At 41.1% G+C, this 8,240-nt stretch overlaps 1 pseudogene; it reads left to right on the top strand.

Moving 5' to 3' along the window:
* The first annotated feature begins 1,645 nt into the window (after window positions 1–1,645).
* On the top strand, window positions 1,646–7,819 carry LOC137601570 (uncharacterized; annotated as a pseudogene).
* The last annotated feature ends 421 nt before the right edge of the window (window positions 7,820–8,240 follow it).

The following is an 8,240-nucleotide window of genomic DNA, read 5'->3' as shown; positions in this document are numbered from 1 at the left end:
ATGTACACTAAACAACAACACAGTGACACGACTTACAAAGCATTTTAATATTTGCTCGTATATATATAACTCTTCAAACAATGGTCAGGATCAAGGAAAGCTATTTAAAAAACATGTGCTCGAAGTTATCATGAAATTCAAATTGAACAACAATTATAGCTGAATATTTGTTGCATGATCATTATACATATATGTAACATTCTTCTTCTTAACATGAACATATGAGCCAAACCAATATCAGTGCCTTTTTCTCCAGCTTCATTTTTCTTGCCATTCTGTTCTTATAAAATAAACCAGTACTGAACGTACGAGGGGAAGGCCCCATTTTATATTGCTTGAATGCAATACTAGAAAGCACTCAAAGGTAGTAAAAAAAAGTTCAAGGTTCTATCTCAAATTGTGTATTTTCTATATTCATGATGTAAGACAGATGGAGGCTTCACCATCAGAATGTACGCTGCGCTAACCTGAAGAAAACAACAGTGCAACTGTATAGTTTGATTTTAAGATGTGAGGATCACATTTTAGTGATTTTTGTAGATTTCTCTGACATTTAGAATTTTCCCCTTTCTCTCAGCACTCTTAGCTGGCTTTCACTGCTTGATTTGTAAGATGTTGACCTGGCATGGACAGTGTTATAGATTTCCCAGGTATGCTCTCTTCAACTACTCTTTCCTTGTAGACCCTTTTTTATCTTGTTTCAATGTTAGGATTTTAAATTGTCTGTGTTTTATTCGTATCCTTAACTTTCAATGTTAAAAACGATCTTACACTACTTCTTCATTTGCACAATTTGCTGTTGCCACATCAGCCAGAAGAGAGATTATGTTTATGCACATTAACATCCAGCTCTCAACGGGAGCAGACGTCTTTCTTCTGTCTCCTGTTGTCACTATCTCTCTAACTCATACCCAGACTGACTCTCACTTATTCTCTGGAAAATGACGAAACAAAAAGGAAAATCAGAGGATACTAAAGACCAGATGGTGTCTATGAAAGAATTAAAGAGTGAGTTAAAGAGCAACTTTGATAAGTTAGGGAGTGACTTTGATAAAAGTTGGAAGAAAAGCTAAAACCGGTGCTAAACGCCTTGGAAGAAATGAAGGACAAAATGAAGAAAATGCAGAAAGACATGGATGAAAACGACCGAAAAATTGTTGTCTTGGAACAGGAACAACAAAGAATGGATGATTTGGAACAAATCATTCGTGTAAATGATGTGATCATCACTGGAATCAAAATCAAGCCGAGGAATTACAGAAATGCTATGGCTAGCGCTGACATTGAGTCTCTGGAGCACCAAGTGAGTTTTCAACTGAGGGATCTGGAGATAACTATAGATCTGGACCAGATTGAGACATGTTACCCATTACCATCTGGAGGTAGGAGACCACCTGCTGTGCTGATAAAATTCAACAATCATAAACACAAGATAGCTCTTCTGAAACAAGGCTTGTTGAGCCGCATTTTGTAATAACAGTGCATTTTGTATTAAACATCGAAAATGTCATAAGTTATTACATAATGCAGCAACATTTATTACAAAATGCGGTACTTTATTACAAAATCCAGCTTTATTACAAAATGAAATGAAAAAGTTATTACATTTTGGACTATTTATTACAAAATGCACTGTTGTTACAAAATGCGGCTCAACATTGCTTCATCTAAGGGAGGAGCTGAAAGGGACGACGTCCGAAGCATCGCCGCGCTGGACAGTGAGGCTTCGGGCATGACCTCCGTATCGCTTCCATCACGGGAATGCCCCGCTACGTGGCTGATACCACATGACTGGTTCAGATCGTTAATACGTGCAATAACTCTGATATAAAGCGATCACACTCCATTCAGAATGTGGTTGTTTGGTTGAGAAATGTGATGAGCTAGTGTGGAGACAGTTTGGAATTTGGATTGAGTCAGACATATGTTGGAGAGAGATATAGATAGTTTGGAGAGAGTTGGTTTAGGACAGAATAAGGAAATGGAACCTGCAAGAGGAGAAATTGTTGTTTTTAATTTTCAATATAATATTTTAATATAATTTTATGTATACTTACATATACTATAAGTATATCTGAATATACATTATATATTATATTAGTGCTGTCAGGCGATTAAAAAATTAATCTAATTAATTATCGATTAAAAATTAATCTAATTAATTATAGGATTTGTAATTAATCTAATTGTGGTGGGGGTAGTGTTAAAAATACAAGATATTTATTTGCCAATTCAAATCATGCATAGATTGAGTAGCAGTACAATAATATCATCAATAGGTTGAGTATGAGTCCAATAATGTCATCGATGATATTGACAGACAGACAAGTTCAACAAATACTTATCCAATTATGATGAGAGCTCTGAAGACGATGAACAGTCCTTCGAAGTGTTGTTTACAGAATATTCTGGGTACAGGAAAAACTGAAAAAGGCGAGGGCTGCAGCGGAATAACCGTTACAAAATATGAAAAGAATCACGCATCATTTATACTCTAAAGGTGTGACTAGGGGGAAGTATTAACCTCGGCTCATCTGCTTTCAACCAGCTCTTTCCGGGCTTCCAGACGTTACCAAAAATATCAAGTCGTCAGTTTCACAAAACTATTAGATGACATAATATAATCAGTCACGTGAACCCTGTGAGGACATATCTGCTGCAGACTTTCTTTGGATGACCCTGTGCAGACACACATTCTAATTTCAAATACAGTATATGAAATGATCTGGCTAGCTGCTTCTGTCAGTGTCTAACTTTTTCCAAGGATACCGACAGATATGCAAGCATTTCCAAATATGGTCTAACAGGAATTATTTTCATGCAGCGTCTTCATGACCTCAAGACATCCTGGGGCCACCTTCACGAGTGCTGAATAATTTGACACACACAACAATCCAGATTTTTGGTTCTATGAAATTATAATATTTTATTATTTTATTGTATTAAAAACTTTCCACCACAAATTTAATCACATTTTAATCTCATACCTACTAAGACCTCCAAATAAAGAATATGAATTCAAAGACACTACAAAATTGTAGTGCATGACTAATCAATAGAGTGCACCAAGAAGAGAAGATTTGCAATCCACTTTTTTATTGCTTAAGTGTGCTTTATAAATGAAATTCAAAAGAAAAAAGGCCAAGCACATCAGCAAATCAATTAGGCCAGATGCATTTCTAAAAAAATGCAATACGAATACAGTTAAATAAAATAAATAAAACTCAGAAATAAAATAAGGCTGAGTCTCAAATAGACACATAAGCAGACTCTCATCATACTTGGTGATGGTAAGCTACGTGTGTAGCCACAGCTGCCCTGGGGTAGACTGACGGAGGCTTCTACAGCGCAGATTGGCAGCACAGAATCATTGCATTTTTGTTGATACTCCCATCTTTGTTCTTTTTATAAATAAACTTTCCGCCCAAAGGTTCGAGTGAGCTTGCCTCACTCTCCTGTGTCGCGTCCATCTCTGTTGTCAGTCACCGTGCTTTTGACTAGTGGCGCAGGTAGGAAGTCACGTGCCACTGCAGCCTACGGGTCACTCAATGGGCCAAATTTAAAATGATTGCGCATTGACTTGCCACTTGTGATTAATTGCGTTAATTTTTATAATTTGCAGTGTAATTAATTAATCTAATTAACGCGTTAAAGTGACAGCCCTAGTGTATATATATATATATATATATATATATATATATATATATATATATATATATATATATATATATATATATATATACACACATACACATATACATAAATAGTGTATATATATACTGTGTATATATACTGTATATATATACTGTATATATATATACTGTATATATACAGTACAGTAAAATGAATGTCCCTCTCACCCTTGTGGGGTGGTATCTGTGTGTCGTCCTCAAGCACGGGTCATCTACCAGAGGCCTGGGAGTCTGAGGGTTCTGCGCAGTATCTTAGCTGTTCCTAGGACTGCGCTCTTCTGGACTGAGGCTTCAGATGTTGTTTCAGGAATCTGCTGGAGCCACTCTTCCAGTTTGGGGGTCACTGCCCCAAGTGCTCCTACTACCACGGGGACCACATTAACCTTGATCTTCCACATATGTTCCAGCTGTTCTTTCAAACCTTGATACTTCTCAATCTTTTCATGTTCCTTCTTCCTGATGTTGGTGTCAGCTGGAATCGCCACATCTATCACCACTGCTCTCCTCTGCTCTTTGTCCATCACCACTATGTCCGGTTTGTTAGCCGGCAGCTGTTTGTCGGTCTGGAAGCTGAAGTCCCACAGGATCTTAGCCTTGTCATTCTCAACCACCTTTGGTGGTATGTCCCATTGGGATTTGGGTACTTCTAGTCCATACTGGGTACAAATATTCCTGTACACTATCACAGCTACTTGGTTGTGTTTTTCCATGTATGCTGAGCTGGCGAGCATCTTACACCCTGCTACCACATGCTGGACTGTCTCTGGGGCTTCTTTACATAGCCTGCACCTTGGGTCAGATCTACTGTGGTAGATATTTGCCTCTATTGCTCTTGTACTTAGGGCCTGTTCTTGTGCTGCCATGATCAGTGCCTCTGTGCTGTCAATCAGTCCAGCTTTATTGAGCCATTGGTAGATCTTCTTGATATCAGCCACTTCCTCTATCTGACGGTGGTACATGCCGTGTAGGGGCTTGTCCCTCCATGTTGTCTCCTCCTCCTCCTCTTCTTCCTCCTCAGGTTTCTGCTGTCTAAGACATTCATTGAGCAGTTCATCTGTTGGGGCCATCTTCCTGATGTACTCTTGGATATTCGATGTTTCATCCTGGACAGTGGCCCTGATGCTCACTTGTCCTTGGCCTCCCTCTTTCCGCTCAGTGTACAGCCTCAGGGTGCTGGACTTGGGGTGAAACCCTCCATGCATGGTGAGGAGCTTTCTAGTCTTAATATCTGTGGCTTCTATCTCCTCCTTTGGCCAGCTTATGATCCCAGCAGGGTATCTGATGACCGGCAGTGGTCAGGGATAGAACAGGGGCTGGCAGACGGCGTGGGGGGCCCCCGCTTCGACCCGGAGAGAACCGATTGGGATGAAAACCTTCAATGCTTCGTGGGGCTTAATCTGCCCATCACTAACTATACATGGACTTCCAAGGTAACATAATTTTAGAGTGTCATAACTGTTCCAACAATTTTTTGAGCAGAAAGTCCAAAGAGCATGAACGACACAGAAAACAGCAACAAACAGTCTTTCCAGTTATTGTTTCCGTTTGGAATGGGCAATCGATGTAGTATCCAAAATGCTCCTCGAGCATCTGACAAACATGGTCTTTAAGTAACTACATACAGTTCTGTTCATGTGGTCAGCTAACAGCACTATCACATCACACCATCACAGCATTTTGGAATGTTCATATTAGTTAATAATTTTCATTTTTAAGGCCTAATATTTACACTAACCTATTTTGAAGCAGGATGCATTTGTTTTAATTTCACATCTATTTATCTATCTATCTATCTATCTATCTATCTATCTATCTATCTATCTATCTATCTATCTATCTATCTATCTATCTATCTATCTATCTATCTATCTATCTATCTATCTATCTATCTATCTATCTATCTATCTATCTACCTATCTATCTAAACCATCTCAGTCTGGCCTCTCTGACTTTGTCTCCACAATCACTAACATGTGCTGTCCCTTTGATGTACTCATTCCTGATCCTATCCATCCTGGTCATTCCCAAAGAGAACGTCAGCATCTTCATCTCTGCTACTTCCAGCTCTGTCTCCTGTCTTTTCCTCAGTGGCACTGTTTCTAGAAAAACATTGCTGGTCTCACCACAGTTTTGTACACCTTTCCTTTCATTTTAGCTGAAACTCTTCTATCACACATTACACCTGACACGTTTCTCCATTCGTTCCATCCTGCTTGTACACACTTCTTCACCTCTTTTCCCCTCTCTCCATTCCTCTGGACTGTTGACACACATATACCTTGTCTTACTGCGGCTAACCTTCATTTCTCTCCTTTCCAGGACAAACCTCCACCCCTCAATCTTCTCCTCCACCTGTTCCCTGCTCTCACTACAGATCACCATGTCATGCACCATGCAAACATCATAGTCCATGGTGATTCCTGTCTAACCTCGTCTGTCAGCCTGTCCATCACCAAAGCAAACAAGAAGGGTCTCAGAGCTGATTCCTGATGCAGTCCCACCTCCACTTTGAACACCTCTGTCACACCTAAAGCACACTTCACCACTGTTTTACAGTCCTCATGCATTTCTTGCACCGCTCGAACATACTTCTCTGCCACTTCAGACTTCCTCATACAATATTAAAACTCTTCTACCTCATTGCCCTCATATGTGGATGTTGGGGCATAGGCCTGGATAATGGTGATGTTGAATGGGGTTGCTCTTATACGAATTGTAATGATGAAAATGGTAATATTTAAACGGTAACTTCTTTTTCAGCTTTTCATGATGCTCAGCTGTTCAGGTTTACTTTATAGTACATTCCCTTAATACATGTCTATCAAGCATCCATGCTGTGATAATTATTTCTTCTACCCAGACTGCACTACAGCAAGTAACTATGACATTTGTATGACAGATAACCTGAGAGACTTCGCCTGTACCCTGGAGAGGCTATCCCATGCATATATGCCCTCCCCAAAATTCATAAAGAAGCAACCCCACTCAGACCCATTGTCAGCAGCCTCAACTCCGTTACATACAACATTGCCAAGAATGTTGCTGCCATCTTGGCCCGCTAGTGGGTAACAACCCCTACCATATAGAGAATTTCATGGACTTTGTGGAAAAGGTGAGAGGACTGAGATTGGATACAGATGAGACCATTGTATCCTACGACGTCACCTCCCTGTTCACATGTGTCCCCACAACGGAAGCGGTGGAAGCAGTGACACAATGGCTTTCACAGGACACCACCCTCAGCGACAGGACAAACCTCAACCCCAACCAGATCTGTCAACTTTTGGACCTCTGCCTCAACACCACCTATTTCCAGTACAGAGGGAACTTCTATAGCCAGAAACACGGATGTGCCATGGGCTCGCTGGTATCTTCTATCGTGGCCACTTTGTACATGGAAGAGGTGGAACACAAGGCCCTTACCTCGTTCAACAACATCAAGCCACTGGTTCCGGTATGTGGACGACACATGGGTTAAGATAAAAGTCCACGAGGTGCAACCTTTCACCCAACATATCAACTTGGTGGACAGCAACATCAAGTTCACCAGAGAGGATGTAAAGGACAACAGTTTGCCCCTTTTGGATTGCGAGGTCGGCATAAAGGATGACAGAAGTCTGTACGTTGGGGTATATAGGAAACCAACACACATGGACCAATACCTGCTTTTTGACTCTCACCACCCACTGGAGCACAAGCTGGGCGTCATCAGGACCATGCAAGACAGGGCTGATAAGCTACCAACCAGTGCCCAAGACCAGGTAAAAGAACACCAACACCTGAAAGGGGCACTGAAAATGTGTGGATATCCTGACTGTACCTTTGTGAAAGCTCACACAAGATCCAGAGAGGAGAACAACCCAGCAAGGAGGGAAGAGAACAGGCGCAATGGTATAGTGATCCCGTATGTGTCTGGAGTGTCGGAAAAGCTGAGGAGGATCTTTAACAAACACAAGGTTCCTGTGTATTTTACACTGGGCAACACCCTCCGACAAAGACTGGTCCACCCAAAAGACCCCACACCACACAGTCAGAAGAGCAATCTGGTGTATACAGTTAAATGCAACGAGGAATGCTCAGATGTCTACATAGCGGAAACCAAACAACCTCTACACAGGCGCATGGCTCAACACCTTTCTCCCATTTACAACCATGTCCTTTCAAAACTACCAAAAAGATTGTCTCAGCAGATTGACCCAGGTGATGTGTCTCATGCTAATGACCCTCATTAGCATACAAAGGTGAAACTCAAATCTCAGCGAGCCCCTTTGGCACCCCCACCAACAATCGTTTTAGGACCCAGACGGGTGTCTACGACGGTTGTTGTAATGTGAATAGCACTGACCACACCCCACAGGGTTTATAAGCTGGGACATGATCAGCTACCCTCTGAACTGAAGAAATCTCTTGGATGAGAGACAAAACATCTTCAAGAACTTTCTGAACATCTAGTGGATCGACTCAAACAGCTTTTGGATCACCATCATCTTGAAGTTTGCATCATAACTTCTCAGATGCCGGTTAACCTGGCCGATCTTCGACCCACTT

The sequence above is a fragment of the Antennarius striatus genome, chromosome 2, assembly GCF_040054535.1.
Source record: "Antennarius striatus isolate MH-2024 chromosome 2, ASM4005453v1, whole genome shotgun sequence".
Classification (NCBI taxonomy): Eukaryota; Metazoa; Chordata; class Actinopteri; order Lophiiformes; family Antennariidae; genus Antennarius; species Antennarius striatus.
This window is presented reverse-complemented; position numbering and strand designations above follow the sequence as displayed.